The 19,937-nt window shown below is 42.5% G+C and overlaps 1 protein-coding gene across 1 annotated transcript in view; it reads right to left on the bottom strand.

Annotated features, from left to right (window-relative positions):
• SNED1 (sushi, nidogen and EGF like domains 1) overlaps positions 1–19,937 on the bottom strand; it is a 74,596-nt gene that overhangs the window by 53,160 nt on the left and 1,499 nt on the right. The window lies entirely within an intron of this gene.

The following is a 19,937-nucleotide window of genomic DNA, read 5'->3' on the forward strand; positions in this document are numbered from 1 at the left end:
ATTCAGGTAAGGAAGCACAAAAGGAGCAGAAGGGATGCATGCTGGTAAGCCTACAACCTCTGGTGCATCACCTTCATTGAGTTTACCATCCACAATGAATTTGAGGGTGAAGGTCTGAAGGACGGAGTCACCTCTACTTGTAGAGACTCACCACATCATTCAGAACCCTGGAAATTCAGGGCTTCCAAATTGCTTGGAGAGCCCAGCATTAAGTACAATACAGCAGTGTCCCCCTCAAGCTTATGGAAGGATCAAAACTGACTGAGAGGGAATGGGACTTGGCAGTGGACTTCCCCTTGCATATTGCCTTACATACAAGTAGTCTGAGCACCCAAGCAGGGCTTACCTGCAGTCTAGATGGCAGAGAGACAGAGAGGGAGTTCTGAAGTCATGAGACAACATACAAGTGCATTCTTCTTAGAAGTCATTGAGGTCATGAGAGATTTTATCAAACATTGTAAGGAAGGAACCATTTTGGCTCAAAGAAATGGAACTGTCATAGGCAAAAGATGGAAGCGCCAATATCACTTCTGGCACAATTTATGAGCATCAATTGGACAGATTTTAAGACTACAGTGTACCTCTGGTTAAGAACTTAATTTGTTCTGGAGGTCCGTTCTTAACCTGAAACTGTTCTTAACCTGAGGTACCACTTTAGCTAATGGGGCCTCCCACTGCTGCTGCGCAGCCGCCACACAATTTCTGTTCTCATCCTGAAGTAAAGTTCTTAACCCGAGGTACTACTTCCAGGTTAGTGGAGTCTGTAACCTGAAGCATCTGTAACCTGAAGCATCTGTAAACCAAGGTACCACTGTACATCTTATGACTCAAAACAAAAATGGAATCCCATTGGGATTAGTTCATCAGACTGGCCCTGTCAAATTTATAATTGGAACAAAATCATGTAAGGCACTGAAAGACAACGAGCTTTTGTTGTTTTTCAGTTTTTATAGTAGAGGAACAGAATTCATGGTTGGTGGTGGAGGGTGAACAATGGGCAGGAATGTAGCTGAAAGGAGATTCATTTACAAGGAAAACAAGAGATTTTTAGCCCTTATTATTTCATGTATCAATAGTCTGTTTAAATGACCCTACAACGCCCTAACACAGCCTGTTTTTCCACTCAAAAAGGATTACCACTCATACCAGGTATGTATCTCCAATTCTTGCAAGGAAAATAAGGCAATTTCAATTATGGATGCATCTGAGAGTATGGCAGCTTATCAAACATATTTTCATGCAAATAAATCCCAATGAAGTTCTACATAAGATGAAGTTTAAGAGCTTTGAGAGCAATCTTATCACAAAAAGTTTCTGCTAAGAAAAGTTAAAGTTAATAGGTCAAAGTTAATAAATTATAGTAAGTCAGATCACATAACCTAATGCTTAGACTGCTGATGGGGGTTAAAACATGTTTCCTAGTTTTCAAAACCTATCCCTTTTCTGCTACCAGCATTTTGGTATATCAATAAACTTGAAGGATTGAATTTATTTATTTGGAGTGAGGTGGGCATTGATAGGGAAGGGAGCAATGATACCAATGCACACTAGTGGAAGAGGACATGCCATCTGTGTGTACAGATGACAATGATTTAACAACTCTTCAAGTGGGCTGCATGGCATACAGGTATGGACACTTGCAGTGATGTCTACAAAACTGCTTCTAGGAATCCTGAAACAATAGCACTTCAAAGGCTGAACTTTGTACACAGCCTAAGTAATGTACACAAAGCATGCACACCTAGGGCAGCCTACACACACGGCCCCTTGTGTCACATCCACATATTACATCTAAAGCACTCTTATATCACTTTAACTGTCATGCCTTCCCCCAAAGAATCGTGGGAACTGAAGTTTATCAAGAGTGCTGACCTCACAGACTTACGCAACCCAGAATTCTCTGGGATTCTTAAAGTGGTTTAAGAGTTCTTTAAATGTAGTGTGGATATGACTAACCCAGAGAACCTCTAGATTTGCTAACTGAAAATCATAGCTGCCAAATATTAACGGGCCCTGCATCCAGATGGTTAAAATAAGTGTTGAATAATCTCACCAGCAAGCAACAGAGGTTTTGTTATATATGGCTCAAAAACCTCTGTAAGAGAAAGATTGCAAAACCACCTCAAAAGTTAACAAATTCACACTCCTTGTGACCCTTTTTGACATTCCTACTCAAACTGATCAACATACACTTTTCCTGAAAAAAGGTTGTAAGCCCAAGAATTTTTTTACACATTGCAGTTCACTGTTGCTTTGTTTCCCAGCTGGGTTGCAGGGAGAATGAAAAACAAAAAAACCCCTCTAACCTCTACATGTTCTTGATGCTAGGGCTAGAGCTTACCGGAGCATATTGCTGAAGAATTTGGTATAGCAACCCCTCAGGTCAGCATTTTGTATGAGGCAAACCCTTCTGTGTAAACACATGTTGAGTTATTGCCATGACTAAGGGGAATAAGATTACTGTTTCATAAATTCTTAGTAACCTTTTAATGTCCACATGGGAACATTCTTCCTATTATTAAAGCAATATGGGATGAAGCAGAGGCCAAGATTTTCAGAAAGAGCTGCCTAAAGCTAGTTGGGATTTTTCAAAGCAATCCAGGTTATTTAGATGCCAGGAGCATGTCCACAGAAAACAAAACAAAACGAGGATGTCACAGCAAACAGCCACTGAGAGCCTCAGCACATTTACATGGAAGTAAGTGCTGCTGATTTCAGTGGCGTTTACTTTAAAAGGAGGCTTGAGTTTTTAGTTTGTCATTTGAAAATGCTTTGCATGTCTTGAGTTATTAGAATGTTCTACCAAGCCTTGTCCTCTGACTACAACAGATAATGCAGGGAGTAGTTTTATTTGCCACTGCTGCAAAGCTGGGGTTCAGGAAAGGCTCATGCATTCACAAGATGGCTCATTCATTCCTTGCCCGTAGTCATAGGCGGAAATCAGTTCTATATGCATATACAGGGGAACTTAAGAGATACCAAGTCAAAATATGGAAGGATATAAGTTCAAAGGGGAAAGGATGCAACTCAGTAGTAGAGCATCTGGTTTGCATGCAGAATATCCCTGATTGAATCCGCAGCGTCTCCAGATAGGCACCTTCTGATGTCTCTCTTCATCCTTCACCGTTTTAAATGACAAACTAAAACTTCAGTCCTAAGTGCACTTCATTGGAAATAAGCTCTAGCAGCATGTACTTCCACACAAATGTGCTTAGGAATGTAGCTTAAGCACACTCAGCTGACGTTGGAGATAGCCTAGGATCACCTAAGGGCATACACTGCACATTTACTCAATCCAACTATTATCTCATGTAGCCCAACAGCTTCCATTTCACATGGTGAGAGACTGTACATGCATCTATGGCATTATAAAGAACTCCCTCTTGTTTGTTCCAAACTAGCCTGGTGTATACATTTCTTTAGGGGATAACATCTGCATTCCTCACTAGCCATGTGCACATTCAAGGCAAACTCTAAAGTGGGACTCATCTGGAGATGCTCTTGTCATTTATATTTTAGGAGAGTTGGCTGAACAAAGTCTTTAAGATGTGGCTTCCAATTTATAAATAACTATTTTTGAAAGCCATTGCATCTAGATTCTGTTTGAAAATGCACATTCCTAAATTAAATGCAGATGCCCTCCATGTATGTACAGAGTAGAGGTATATGAATCACAAGATCCACACTTTGCAGATATTGCGGGAAGCCACACCAGGAAGGGGGTTCACAAGTTTTCCCAGAGAGTGCCCCATTTCTAATTGTTGCCATTTGTCAGAGCCACCTGCTGATGACATATGTCATGGATGATGCACTCATGCAGAAACTGTTTTCGGAATCTAAAAAAGAAACTGAGCAGGAAAATGATAAACACAACACATGAAAGCAAAACAATTAGGAGAAAAATCTAAATTAAACCCAGAAACATCACGAAGGGGGAAAAAAAGCTCCCAAGCCAAATAATACCTAACCCCCAAAGAAGAAATCCAAAAAGTAACGCACCCACAAACATATGTGCCAATCTGGACACCACCCATGTATCTCATGCGAGAAACATAATCCACTTTAGCAAAAAGGGCAGTTGGTGTTCTTACAGAGCAATGGGCCTCTCCCATTTACAGTTAGAAGTTTTCTCTTTATCTGGAAAAGTCACAGCCCCACAATTGGGGGGGAAAAAATCTTTACTTATTCCAGATGAGCTTTTGTCACATCCTGGCCAATGTCTTTAAAGATAAAAATAGAACATTCCCAAGCTTCATACAGTGGTGCAAAGAACAGCACAATCTTCTGGGTGAACCCTGCAGCTTATTAACACTCACGAGGGAGTTGTGGGGTGGGGGAGGACAGGGGAAACAAAAAGTAAACATCAGCTTAACATGCTCGGAAACATGTGGTGCCCTTCTCTAGTGGCTGACATTTAAGAAAGCTCAAAAACACAGTTCTTCAATAGCTCAAACAATTGGCAGCAGAGGATACATTTGAAAACTCTAAAGACCTCCCGCCCCCCACCATAAGGTTGTACTGATTTTCCTTTAGTGGAAAACAACAAACAAAAAACAAGTGGTGCTTTGGAATGTTCGGACTATGGCACCTTAAAAACTAACAAATGTATTACAGCAATAAGCCTGTAATACTGTAAGACACTTTTGCAAGATGCATCAGCCACAAATTTTTTCAAGTGTCATAGGCCCTTTTATTTTTTGTTGCATGCCTTAACACAGCTACTTCTTTGCAATTTGTCTCATAGAGCACAACCACATGCATGTCTACCCAGAAGTAAGTCCCACTGAATTCAATGAGTACTGCACCTAGGTAAATGTGTACAGTGGTACCTGGGGTTACAAACACCTCGGGTTACAAACACTTCGGGTTACAGACTCCGCTAACCTGGAAGTAGTACCTCAGGTTAAGAACTTTACCTCAGGATGAGAACAGAAATCGCGCGCCAGCGGTGTGGTGACAGTGGGGGACCCATTAGCTAAAGTGGTACCTCAGGTTAAGAATGGTTTCAGGTTAAGAACGGACCTCTGGAATGAATTAAGTTCATAACCAGAGGTACCACTGTATAGGACTGCAGTGTTACTGCAAATCCAACATGAAGCCAAGGACTGACAACTTTGAGCTGTAGATATTCTTATGCTTTCAAGAGCTCATACAGATCAATGTGTTTGGTGGGTGCTAATCCCAAATAGGCCAGAAGTCTCACCCAAAGCCCCCAGAACCATAGCTGACTCAATACATTTTGTTACCCAAGGCTGACAAAATGCTGTTCTCCAATGCCATTCACCATTTTTTTGTTTAGTCGTTTAGTCGTGTCCAACTCTTCGTGACCCCATGGACCAGAGCACGCCAGGCACTCCTGTCTTCTACTGCCTCCCGCAGTTTGGTCAGACTCATGTTTGTAGCTTCGAGAACACTATCCAACCATCTCGTCCTCTGTCGTCCCCTTCTCCTTGTGCCCTCAACCTTTCCCAACATCAGGGTCTTTTCCAGGGAGTCTTCTCTTCTCATGAGGTGACCAAAGTATTGGAGCCTCAGCTTCACAATCTGTCCTTCCAGTGAGCACTCAGGGCTGATTTCCTTAAGAATGGATACGTTTGATCTCCTTGCAGTCCATGGGACTCTCAAGAGTCTCCTCCAGCACCATAATTCAAATGCATCAATTCTTCGGTGATCAGCCTTCTTTATGGTCCAGCTCTCACTTCCATACATCACTACTGGGAAAACCATAGCTTTAACTATACGGACCTTTGTTGGTAAGGTGATGTCTCTGCTTTTTAAGATGCTGTCTAGGTTTGCCATTGCCTTTCTTCCAAGGAGCAGGCGTCTTTGAATTTCGTGACTGCTGTCACCATCTGCAGTGATCATGGAGCCTAAGAAAGTAAAATCTCTCACTGCCTCCATTTCTTCCCCTTCTATTTGCCAGGAGGTGATGGGACCAGTGGCCATGATCTTCGTTTTTTTGATGTTGAGCTTCAGACCATATTTTGCGCTCTCCTCTTTCACCCTCATTAAAAGGTTCTTTAATTCCTCCTCACTTTCTGCCACCAAGGTTGTGTCATCTGCATATCTGAGGTTGTTGATATTTCTTCCGGCGATCTTAATTCCGGCTTGGGATTCATGCAGCCCAGCCTTTCGCATGATGAATTCTGCATATAAGTTAAATAAGCGGGGAGACAATATACAGCCTTGTCGTACTCCTTTCCCAATTTTGAACCGATCAGTTGTTCCATATCCAGTTCTAACTATAGCTTCTTGTCCCACATAGAGTTTTCTCAGGAGAAGCTCACTGGACTGGCAGCTGAATCTTACTCCAACGCCAGCAACAGAAAAGTAACCTGGTTCACATGTACTGTTATGCCAAATTTATAAACTAGGGTTTAATTTCACCAGATGAGCATCTTAAAAAGGGCTAGGGAAGTGAATCCACCAGGCAGGCCTTATTTCTCCTGCCCCCTGGAGGCTGACAGGTGGATGTATTTGGCAATGAAAACACATCTCCAAAGAAAGGTACTGGAAGTGCTGAGCAGCAGTTAAGGTAGCCTCCTTTGAAGATCTTTCAGCGCCAACCAGCTGATTGGCTCTTGGAGCATGCCTTCACATAGCCTCCCTGTAACCACTCATCAGATGATCATTGGTTATATGGGGCCCCTTTGAAGTCCACACAGAGGGGGAAATGCTCCTAAAAATGGGTCATTTTCCTCTCTGCAGAGAAATAAGATGTATTCAAAGTGTTTTCTCCAGTGCACTGAATACAAACTGCTTCCTCTGGAAAGGGAAAGAAATACATGCTGTTTTAAAATGTAGTATTTTTTTATTTCTTTCCACAGAAATTGGCTTGGATTTAAAGTGCTTTGAGTCGAAGTAGCTTCCTTCTGCCCCCTCAGCTGCACTATAGGGACTCCCATAGTGCAACTGATCCCAGCTGATTGTCAGGGCTTTTGCTGTGCTGGGCTCTCTTGAAGCACTCTCCTTCCTTGTAAAACAGGTAGGTTTATGTCAACAAAGCATTTTTTTTAGGTGTGTGTGTGTGTGTGTGGACACACCCCAGGAAAGGTTCCTTTAAATCTTACACTTCAAATCACCTTATCATAGCATGGAATATAAGCAGGAAGCTTTTGAGGGAAGTGACTTGAGCATATCTTCAGGTAAAATCTCAGGACTCCCTCTTCAGCACAGAGCACTACTGCAATGGTGTCAATTCGGCCCACTAGAAAAAGCTGTGCAAGATTCCCCGCACATTCACCTCTGAAGTTTGTGAGGAAAGGGAGCCTTAGCCAAGACGTAGGCCGTTCACATAGTCTTTTCCACCACAGCCAGCAGCAGAAACCAGAGTTCAGTATGCTAATGAGGGAAAACCTCCTTTAAAGTTACACCCATCTCTTCCCAAAGGACCCGTGCATCAAGCTATTTCGTTTTAGTGCATTCTGGTTCCCTCGAGTCCTCCCCATGTGGTCGCTGCCAAATAAAACATTGCTATGGAGAACATATGAAATGCAGGCTGTAGGGGTCAGCTCTGAAATCATGCACGAATGGAAACTGAAGCTTAAACCTTTTGCTGTTAATACCTGTGAAAACGGGAGAAGTACATTCATCTCCTGCCATGAAAGGAATTGCTGCACTAGTTGGCGCCACATATTTCTACAATCTGCTGCTTTGCTGTTAATCCAATATTCAGGATAAAATTCTTAAAGATATAAGTAGCTAGAGGCTAGAGACATAAGAGTTATTATCCAAGCTTAGCTTCTCAAATACTCTAAGTTGTGTGCACCATGCTCCACCTACCTGTGCAGATTTCTCTTTCGTTTGAGCTTTGTCCCACAGCACTAGAGATAGGTGTGCCAAGAGAGAGTCCTCTCAGACACTATGGAAATCCACGGTCACTAATGCCTTTATTGTCCCAGTGGCAGCAAAAGAATAAAGAAATCCCAATTTGTGAGGCCGTTTTTCTAGTTATTAATAAAAATGTCAAACACACTGTGCAAAATGATATGCAGTATTACTAGCTACCCAGCAGCAGTTATCACATTTTTGGTTTTTCATTTTCTAAAAGACAAATGCTGCAGATGGCATTTGCCATGGACCTGGAAATCTTACACATATATTTAAGGTCCCCGTCCCCCCCGCTCTCTGCTGCACAAAATGGAAACCTATTCAGATTCCTCACAAGAGGAGCCTAGAAATAGAGCTCAAAACTGCTTGAGCTTTGCAACCATTACCACTGGCTGTACTTAATGTTTAGAATTACACACACACACACCATGTATAGTCCTGGTCATGGGCAGGCGCTGGAAAATGGCAGTACAAGACAAAAAACTATCTTGCTGGAATGTTGGAGAGTGTGGGAGACGGGAACTGGGCCTGACAAGATCAATGAGCCAACATAGGATTGGAAGATTCCGAAATATAGGAAGCCAACTTATATTAAGCCAGACAATTTGCTCATCTAAGCTGGTGCAGTCTACTCTGGCTGGCAACAGCTCTGCAGGATCCCTGACAAAGATATTTCCTATCAGCAGGTAACAATCCTTTTTACCAGGTGATACGAAGAGCTGCACCTGGGACCTTTCGCAGGCAATGCATAAATGCTATCACTGTCAATGTCCCCTTCTCATAATGAAAGTTTCGGAGCAACAACTAAGAAAGGAGTTGGTTTTTAAATATTTTGCCCATGGTGGTGATAAAATCGCTCAGAACTGGGGAGGATTTGGATTTAAAACATATGTTCATTCACTCTGCCACTTGCAAGCACCATGTTGAAAAGGAGCCCCTTTCCACATTCCATATTGGAAGAGGGCAGAAGAGAGGCAGACTGGAGTGCCAAGTGTGCATGTGTGATGTTGCTAAAGGATTTGTTCAATTACCTCCTTGTGTGAAAGAGGACAACTGCTAGCATTTCCAGTGCCAGGAACAAGTCCTTATCAGTGACAGGGACCAGCTGTGTGACCTGGGAGGCAAGGCAGAGGACGGACACACACATTTTCGAATAGGATTTGAGGAGAAGGGGTGGTGACTGAGATTCTAGCCTCCCTGCTAGCCCTTTTCATGTTCCACGAGGAAGAAAGCCTTTACTGCACCAAGAAAATCTATCTAGTGGATAGACTCATCCTCAGCCTGACTCATCTTTGCCTTGCACTTGGTGTTGCCTTTTACAGCACTGCCAAAGGCAACCCACTAAAAGTCTGGCTCTGTTACAAAGGATAGGAGCATTTTACAGCCATTCTGTAGAGATTGGAGCTCAGCCAGTGTGGTCTGGGTGGGGGCGACGTATGCAGGAGGGCTGTGTGATTTTACTGATTAAAAAAAACACACACCCAACCCTCGCTAACAATAAGCAATGAAAAGGAAAATAGTACACAACTCTTCTCCAAAACCATATGCTGGGCAGGATCTCAGGTGGATTATAAAATTATTACATAATACTATTACAAGCTACAAAACTACACCCCAACACATTAGGGTAACAAAGGGAAGAATTAAACTGGTGAAGCAAAGATGAGAGAAGTGAGGGGTGTGTGGATACGTTTGAGCATTTTTAGATTAAGGAATTTTCAAGTATAGATTCTGCCAAAACCAGGAAGGGGGGGGGGAGAGTTCTCTTTTCACCTCGTACCATTATGAGCATGTAAAATTCTTCCTTAAGCAACCAAAAAAAAAAAAAAAAAGAAAAGAAAAGAAAAGAAAAGAAAAAGAAGAGAGCGTAGAGCAAAAACAGCTGCTCCCTGCAGGTCAAGGCTGAATTTTGAGATCTGCATGTCAAACAAATGTGATTTGAGTTTGGTTTCTAAAGCTGTACTGTATTTTAAGAAAAAGCTCATCAACCTACCTTAGTGTTATTAGTCCAACTATAACAAGGCAGAAAGGTTTTATTTGCTTGTAGGTTCCTGCTGGCATTATAAGGACGAATATACAAAACTGTAACTTTTACAAGTAAGAGAAGTCACAGGCACCACAGGGAACAGCTTAATATTGGGGGGTGTATTTATTCATTTAATACTGTGTATTCCACAACCTCTGATCTCCAACATCACATGAGGTTTGGGCTCAAGTATGTGACTTTTTGTCTTTCACCACTGAGAAGCTGCCTTGAATCCTTATGCTATTAGTATTACAGCAGATGGGAAATCTGTAGCCCTCCAGATGACGTTGGACTCCAACTTTCATCAGCCCCAGCCATCAGTCAATGGTCAAGGATGAAGGGAATTGGAGCCAACACCATCTGGAGGACCACAGGTTCCCCAGAGATGGATTAGAGGCTCAGCTTCCAGATGGGATTGGACATCAGCACCTTCCATTTTAGAAAATAAGACTGGGGAAAAACTCATTTCCAGCATGGATGTCCCCACATGAATATCAAGGGAAACCCCTGTCCCTGAACACACACCCCTCAAATCTTGCAGCATCTCAAAAATTTATGCAACATCTTCACTGTACTGTATCTGTTTTAAAATTAGAGAGCACGTTAGAGCAGAGTTTTCATTTCTGTGCTTGCCATGCCAAATCATTTTTAAACATAAACCCTGTTTCAAAATTTAAGAGAAACTGTTTGCCCCCTTAGGGTTCCCAGATGCATGAACACAGATATTTAAAGACATATGCATGCAATCCACACATATAAGTTTGCTGGTGTCAATATCAAAACTCGCAGCAATGGGCTTGCCACTCAGAACGGAGAACTGCTGTAAGGTTTTGGCTGCAAAAATGCTCCCACTTCTTTGCTGCCAGATTAATACATGTGACAAGCTTTTGGGAAGTGCCTCCAAAATCCACTATTTTAGGTCAACAATAATATTTACTGGAAGTTCAAATTTTGCAGAGCAGACTTTCTGTACATTCAGTACACAGTCGTCATGTTTGTGGTCTACAATTATTCACAAAGAGCTGCAAGTACATATCGCTTGGGAACCTTATGACAGAATATGAATGACAGCAAACATGGGAATAATTGATTGTCACTGGCAGGATATGAACCAAAACATTACAAAAGACTTTGATGCTCCCAGAAGCCAAATGTAAAAGAAGATGAAAGATTGCCAGTATAATAACTACAAATGGAAGTTCAAAGCAGCTCCCAGACATATTGTATAGAGTGGCAACAGCCAGCTAGTACAACACAGATATTGTTACATAAACAGTTAGTGAACTTGAACGTGACAAAGGGGTGCTGGCTGAAGAAAAACATAAAGAGCAAGAATTTGGGTAGATCTTTAGAATGGGATGCACACAGGAAGAATAAATACCATGAGGAACAGCAACTATTGGCTCACAGTAGCACAAACTAAGTTGGTGATTGTGGTGATTGCCTAAGGTGGGAAAAGGGCACTGACAGTCACAGCAGTGAGTATAAGCATGGAGCTTAAGTATAAGCATGTGAGTATTATACTCAGCAGTGAGTATAAGCATGGAGTGAGTATAAGCATGGAGCTAAGAACACAAGCATTATCTCAACATAATATGATTCTTGCGTGCCATATCTTAAAATTAGAATTATTGCAGACCCTCCTATTTTCCAGGGACAGTCCTGGATTTACAGAAGCCATCTCAGTTTCTGATTTGATCCCAGAATGTCCCACTTTTCCTTCCCCCCATTAATCAGAAGCATCAGATTTGTTTGAACATATATGATATTTTGCTGTTTCAAAGTAGCAAAGTTTCTTCTGAAGAACTGCCCATATACTAAAAAAAATAAAAAATAAAGACTGACTGGCTTCACTTCTTAGTAAAAGCAAATGCTTTCATGGATCAATAAACCCTTGGCTTCTCCTCTCGTTTAAATAACTAGTAATGTTTTTAACATTTCTATCCAACTGCATCTTATAAACAAGTCAAACCAACTACAGTGTTTTACTGACCTTTAAGATACACTGCAGGCTAAGAAAAAAACACACACATGCTAATCTCAGTAGGAACCAAAAAGTTAACAATGGCCACTGGAACATTTTCATGAGTGGAGTGGAGTGGGGAGGGAACAGAATCTGCCTGTGGTTCCTGCTTGATTCCAGCACCCTCCACAGTAGCTCCTCATAGAAGGTAAAGGCAAAGTGGGAAAAACATATTTCCTAGAAAGCTAGATGTCAAGAGTGTATGGTTCTAGTCTGGCTTTCTCCTTCCAGCTCTACAATTCTATGGTTCTATGATTCATCTTCTGTATGTAGCTCAGCTTTTTATATTGTTTAAGTAGGGGTGTGTGGCTCACATTTTTTTGGCTAAAGGCTGCATTCACTCTTTGCTAAGCCTTCAAGGGTTGCATGTCAACAATGGATGTGGCCTAACCTTACATGAACTGAAGGGGGGTAGAACCCCCTCACTGCTCATTAAACAATCAAACTGATGACTGGGGAGGGGGTGATTTACATGCCAACAGGGTGCTGGAGTTTAAAAGTTTTCTGTCCACCCCTGTGTTGCGTGTACTTTTATTATTATAGCTGCTGCTGCCAAATTCAGTAGGGTCTTGGGGGTGGGGGGGCAGGAAAAAAAACTGTGTGGAGGGCAGCATCAAGCCCTCAACATTGGACTAGCTACCACTGGTTTAAATGGGGAAGCATTCATATCACATAAACCCTACAGTCTAAAGTGATACAATCTAGAAACTTGTTTACCACCACATCTGCTGCATATGAGAACTAACCCCAGTTGTGAGCAAGAACAGAATAATACTGGTAGTTCTGTTAGCTCAGCCTCTGTCCCTGCAAGAACCAGTGTTGCATAAGAACTACAGGGCAGGGGTTCAATGTGCAGAACACAGGCTCGAATCCCACCCAGCCATGAAATTTACTGGGTGGTGTTGGTGAAGTCATAGTGTCCTAACCCAACCTATCTTAGAGAGCTGCTACAGGAATAAAAACAGGAACTTCATGTGCAACTCCTTGGGCTTTTGAGAGGGAAAGTGTGGGGCACAAACGTGACAAAGGGATAATTTGAAGCATCCCTACCAGATGCCTGGCCTGCTTCTTCCTGAGATCACCAAGAAAGGCCATTTCAAAACCTTCATAATGTTGAACCACAATCTGTCTTTGCATAAAATCATTGTGTCTCTTGTCCTTTCAATGTGTCTCTTATTGTGACACATTGAAAATTTCAAAAACCATCAACCTCATACAACTCACCCATACATTCCATCCAACCTCCATTTCTACAGAAACACACTCCCTTCATTTGGTCTTTTCCTCATCAACATTGGTCTTCTCCAAATACTTCTGCAGTTGTCAATTCTTTTCTAGGCATTAGAGCCCAAGAACTGAACACCATATTCCGGATGAGGGCTTACCAATGCCGAGTTGCTCATTAATTATATTCAAATGTGCAAATTAAACACAGCCCTTGCTAATTATGTACTTCCAGTGTAGCCCTTTGTAACTTATAAGTTGCCCACCCCTGATATAATGAACTATCCAATGTTCTATCCGCATACAGGCTTTTCATCATTGGATCTTTCTTGTGATGTTGTGGGAAGCCAAAGACATTTCTATGGAAATCCTGCAACTAGCATCCGCTTACGCCTTCTACTTTCTTCTGCAAGTAGTTTGCACTGTCCTGGCTTGACCTTTTCTCTCCCACATTCATTGTTGAATGCAATCACCGTTGTTTGTAAGGCACTTTTTCCTAGATTAAGTGTACAAACTGGCAGAAGAGCAAAATGAGCTTTTGTTTGTTTAATCATTTGCCCATTCTTGACTCTGGTGAGATACGTTTCTGCTTCATGTGTAGAACCTTCAACAAACAACGAGGACTAATCCTTTGGAAGCAGAAAGAGTGTCCCCTCACTTACCACCCAAACTACCAGAACTGTGCTTTGGTCCCTTACCTGTCACCAGCAATTGAGAATGAGATACATTTTATTTAGTAATTGTACCTATTGTCACATTTGTTGTCCAATCAGTTTAAAGAACAACACATGCCCCACCTCCAGTTTATCTTCACTACAACCATGTATGTGGGGGGGGGGGAGAAAGTCATTCAGGTGAGCTTGGCCATTCAGTGAGCTTCATAGCCAAGTAGGAATCTGATGCTGAGTCTCCCCAGTCCTATTCCAATACCTACTCCATCACCTATTCCTGAAAGGAGCTTAGGGTGACATCTGGGAAGGGGTTCAGCCTCCCCAAATGCATCATGCTTGAGCCTGTGAACATTATCATTTCTTGAACTTTTGACACAAAGGCAGAATAAGCCTAACCCTATCTACTGTGGCCACACAGAGCATGTTGGTGGTGCCACTCTCTGGGCAGAGGCCACTGGAGCTGTTTTGAGGTGGACAGAGAGATCTCTGCCTCATTCAAACCCCTTCCCACATCAGGGCAGTGTAGGGTTGTTTTTTATTGCAGTCTAGCACCTGCACTGACACTCCTTGTTTGACATTACTAAAGTACTAGGGGCTGTGCTGCTGCTAACACTGCTTGCCACCCATGCCTACCCCCCAAGCCCTTGCCAACCCCCTCCGTTAACAACCCTCCCCTTATAGATTGCCCAAATTGTGCTCCCTCTCTCCTTACAGGGTACTGACACCCAAAGCTTATTTCTCTCCTTTAGCCCCACCCCACTGCCGCTGCTGTGGGAAGCCAGACCATGTAGACTTTTTCTCTCTCATCTCCCGCCACAACTGCAGCAGTACAGGGAACTAAGGGGAGAAAAAGTGGGTCCATGCCTTCCTCCACAATACCCTATTTTGTTCTCTCTCCCACCTCATTTTCTGTTTTTACCAACCAGTCGGTCAGCATTCTATGGCTGTAGAGCATGCTCAGTCCGCACTAGGTCTGTTTTGTAGTTCTCCTCCTCTGTTTTAGGGGCTTTATTTCTAAATATTGTTTGTACGTCTGTAAAACTTTCGGTTCCCCTAGCTGATACCTTCCTTCTGTACATGGATGGCACTGTTTTTGATACAGAAAGGACTGGCACTTACCTATGTCTGATAGGAATAATAATATGTAGAGGTTTTAGATTGGAATGTGCCACCTCAGACTGTGGATATATATGGGTGGTACAATTTTTGAATACTCCCCCATAGTAAAAGAAAGAAGCCAGATAAATCCAGGAACTAACAGAACAAGGAAACACATTTGATGAATGTGCTGGTTTTCCATTGGCATTTAAGTATTCTTAAAAAAATAAAAATATAAAAGTGTATTTTAAAAATGTGACCATTCTATTCTACTTATTCCACTGCATGGTTTTATCTGGACTGAGACACTGGGTGGGGTTAGGAGTGATTTGCTTTGCTTCCTGTTCTTCTTCTACCCCCCTCCTTGGAGCCCTTTCGGGACTCCTGCAAGTGGGTCAAGCAAAATAAACCATCACTCCATCACTGACAGGAAATTATGTCCTGCTCTCTCCCTGTAGACCCCCCCCTCAAAGTTATCATGGTTGCCCTGGATAACTCCTTACTAATTTGAACATATCAATTCAAAGGGGTTAGCAGTGCTCTCTTTCCAAACTCTACAGAGCTCAACCAGAAGTACTGCTTTCCACAAACATATTCAGGAGTGTGAAAAGAGCACAAGAGTGTTCAGGATCCCAACTTCCAAAGGGGCAGGCATCTTAGTCTGCCGCAGCAAACACAGCAAAGCATCTCTTTGCACTTTAAGCTTTATTGTAGTGCAAAGCTTTCCTGGACTCACAGCACTCCACATGAACTGTTATCTTCAGCTGGCAGGTGTATACATATCTGCCAATCAAAGACTCAACAGTTTTTGCATTTGATTAAGTGGGATGAACGTCCACAAAAGCTTATGCTACAGTAGGTCTGCTATCCTTTAAAGATGCTGCAAAGCTCTTTGTCATTTTCACCTGTCCAGGAACCACTGCCCTTACTCTGAAAAGACTTTGTTTGCCTTCAGTGACATTGGCACACAGCCAGATTTAATCACACAGAGAGGCTGGCCTGGTTCACATGTCACAATAAGCCAAACGATAACTTACTGGGATTGTGCAGGCTCCTGGAGAGGAGCTCAGATATTTTGTGCCTTCCTGGTCTTTTTTTTAACTCCCACACCATGTTGAGCTAAGCCAAGGTTTCACTTACCATATTGTACAAATGCAGGCTGCTGGCTAATCTCTCTCTCTCTCCTCCCTATCACTAACCACAAGCTGTAGTCTAGGTTTGTTCTTGGTTATAAACTTTCCGGGAAGTGGGTAGGAATAGGAAGCTATCCTCTACACTACAGAGTGAAACCATTGGTCTAACTACCTTTCCACCTTCTCACCCCTTGCCTTTTCCTGTAAGACCTATTACAGTCGTTAAGAGTCGTCAGCAGGCTCATCTCAGCTATCTGCCAATCACCCATTCCCACCACCCTTCTGAGTAATAACCCTCCCCACCTTCCCACTATATAGAAGGATCTGGCAACTTCTGTTTCAGTGTATCTGAAGAAGTGTGCATGCACACAAAAGCTCATACCAAGAACTAACTTAGTTGGTCTTTAAGGTGCTACTGGAAGGAATTTTTTTATTTAAACCCAAGCCAGTACAGCTTTTTCATTTTAGGACTCTGTTACCTTAAATACAGCTTCACACAGGATGAACGTAAGCAAATATGGACCTCCAAGTAAGTCAATGCTTGCACCCTGCACACATACTGTATTGGGAACCATTTCCTGGTATATGTGCATGGAACAGAAGAGGGCCATTTGTTTGTCATATGTCATGACTTTTGAATTATGGTGCTGGAGGAGACTCTTGAGAGTCCCATGGACTGCAAGAAGATCAAACCTATCCATTCTTAAGGAAAACAGCCCTGAGTGCTCACTGGAAGGACAGATCGTGAAGCTGAGGCTCCAATACTTTGGCCACCTCATGAGAAGAGAAGACTCCCTGGAAAAGACCCTGATGTTGGGAAAGATGGGGGGCACAAGGAGAAGGGGACGACAGAGGACGAGATGGTTTGACAGTGTTTTTGAAACTACGAACATGAGTTTGACCAAACTGCAGGAGGCAGTGGAAGACAGGAGTGCCTGGCGTGCTCTGGTCCATGGGGTCACGAAGAGTCGGACACGACTAAACGACTAAACAACAACAACATGTCATGACAGTGCATGAAATTGGAACAAAGTAATTATCTATCATGGAAACGCCCCCCTTGCTTACAGCACCAAGACTAAATTAAAGCTCAACCACAAGACTCTTCTCCACGTGAATTATTCACAGGCAGAGAAAGAGACATCTTCTAAGGCTACTGGATTGTGTTGCTGCAGTAGCAGACTCTCCTGAGGTAATGTCAACATCTATTACTGTGTCCAGGAAATTAGATTTTGCTTGGTCATCATTGTAAGCAATTTCCTGTCTCTTATCATGGCAGGCAAGGGAAAAGTTTTACAGTCACCTAGTTTTTACACCTACCCTTCAGGAATGTCCTTGTGGTGAGTTTCATGCAGCCAAACTCATATTCGTGTACTGACAGTGACAACCCAAAGGTGCAACACTGCAGTACAAATCATATTCAGAGAGCTAACAGAGTCAAATCAGCCAATAGAATTAGGCAGTGGAAGAGGCCAAGCCATTCAAGGATTTTCCTTGAACCCAGAATCTTTAGGCCATTATAACCTCTTGGCGGCAGAGTGTAATTGCCAAGTATAGCAAAGACATGCCGATTCGCAACATCCTGTTACAGCTTTGATGCCTTAAATTAAATTAAAACTGTTGACTGTCCCCAAGTAAATCCAGATGACTTTGGAATAATTTGAAGTGACCTAAAAAAGAAAGAAAAGGAACCAAGCAAAAGGCAGCTAGATTTAAAGATGCCAGTCATGTTGTATAAAACAAGGATCTATTTGCACAGCACAAACCATCAGTCTAAAGATTGTGAATCAATGGATGTTACAGTTATTGGCTTGAATCATAAGACAAGGAAATTTCACGTGCCATTCTTTCCCTTATGATCCTTGAAAAGCCTTTCCAGGGGGCGGCTCCTGAACAATGAGCATGGGAGGAGAGATGGGGCAGGAAATTGTCCTCCTGTGACCTTCCGAAGTTAACTTTGTCTTTCCCAACCTGGCTGTGCTGGCTGGGAGATGTAGTGTAAAACTTCTGGAAGGCACCAGGTTAGATTAACAAACTTTAGATCAAATTGTCAAACTTTAGGGTCCAATCCACTGAGGCTTGGGTACATGTTTTTGCTGGAGCATATAGGTCGAGAGACAAAGATGAATCAGAGAGACCTTGGTTCAAGCCTCACTTTGCAATGAACTGATAATGTGGTGCATCAGTCTCTTTCACCCTCACCCCTCCACCTGCATTATGGAGATAATAATACGGTTGAACCTTACGAAGGTTGTTGTGAGGCTCATGTGAAGTGCTTTGAACATGTAAATGGTGCTATTGTTTTTACTACCACCAGGCTGGATTAGATCACAAGCCATCTACTACAGCACTTTTTTCTTCCAACCATCATCAGCACAGATTTTACTCACAGACCTGTTTTGCACATAATGCTAAGCCATGGTTGGTTTAGCTTAGCCATGGTGTAGACCCAGCTCCAGAGACTAACCTTGGTTTGTTTCCTGGAAAACCACAGGATGAAGCCCATGGTTTGATGCTGCCTTACAAACCTTGGCTTGGTGTTATATCCAACCCCAACAGCCTTGCCTAACCAATAGTCTGCTTGGCTATCCCACCTCCAACGCTTGCCAAGTCATAAAGGCACACGGAAAGAGCAGCTGGAAAACAAACCAAACTTTAAAGCCAACCTAAGTGCAAAGTTATATTATCTAACTATCTTGGCTAACAAAATTTGGTTTTGGTTGTACAAACATCTGGCTTGCGGACTATGCGGTTGCCAAGGCAGTTAGTGGTATATTTGCTGTCATTAGAATCTTGAAAATCTGCTTTTGGTGATGGGAAGAATTTTTTTGTTGTTGTAATGATCATGATTGCAGTGGGGGGAAGAGTTTAAAAACATGGTAATAGGACTGAAAGGCCCGGAAGACAGATGGCAAGCAATTGTCTTTTGAGATTTTGTTTCTAAATCCACCATGCAGTTTTCTGGAATCATGACAGTTGTTTGTGGCTAGCAGTAGTTTAACTCTTTGGTCCCTCTTGCTTAAGGTTACCAGATTTTTTTTCAATGAATCCGGGGACACTTTTCAACTTCCTACTAAATAGATGGATTTTGTCAGGGGACTGATTTGTAAATGCAGGGACTGTACCCAGGAAAAGGGGACGTCTGGTAACCTTACTCTTGCTGGCTAGCACACTCAGCTGGCTGGACGACAGCCCTTTAGTGCAAAGGAGCAGGTCCGAAGTTGGTGCTTGCAAGTTGCAACCAATTATGCGCAGATTGGTCAGAATGCATTTGGTTCAGTGTTTTCCTCAAGGGCAGTGTCATTAGGTGCTTCCAGATGGGTGCTGAGTGTGGGCTGAAGGCACATCATGCTTGCAATTTTCTGCAGTATCCACATGGCATCACAGGCATAAAAGTATCTGTCCATCCCCCCCTCTTTATTTAATCTGGATTTACTCAAGGAGGAGTTAAAAAAAACTATCATAAACTACTCCTTTACATTATCAAGCCATGTATCTGGAAGTACCTATCATGTATTTTTCTGGTATTATCAGTCAATGCTCATTTATTAATTATTATTATTATTATTACAAAATTTATCACTCATCCTTCACCATGGGCAGGTTACAACAATGCAATATACAATTATATAAACAAGAATACATTTTCAAGGTGGCACACCAAAATAAGACACATTAAAAACATATATCTAAAACAAACCACTGGTCCATCCTATCTTAAGACACTATCTTGAGGCTCCTACCCCACCTCCACCCTCCACTTTCACTTCTTTGGTGGTTTTGAGGTGCCTCCTATCACTGGGATCTCATCCCCACCATGCTATCCTGTTATATGGCATTTACTATATAATCCCATAGCCAAGATTGTCATGTGAAAGTCAAAGTGATGAAGAAAAATGGATGGGCTTTGGGAAACCCATCAGTGCACTAAT

Source organism: Podarcis liolepis, assembly GCF_965112155.1.
Source record: "Podarcis liolepis genome assembly, chromosome: 5".
NCBI lineage: Eukaryota > Metazoa > Chordata > Lepidosauria > Squamata > Lacertidae > Podarcis > Podarcis liolepis.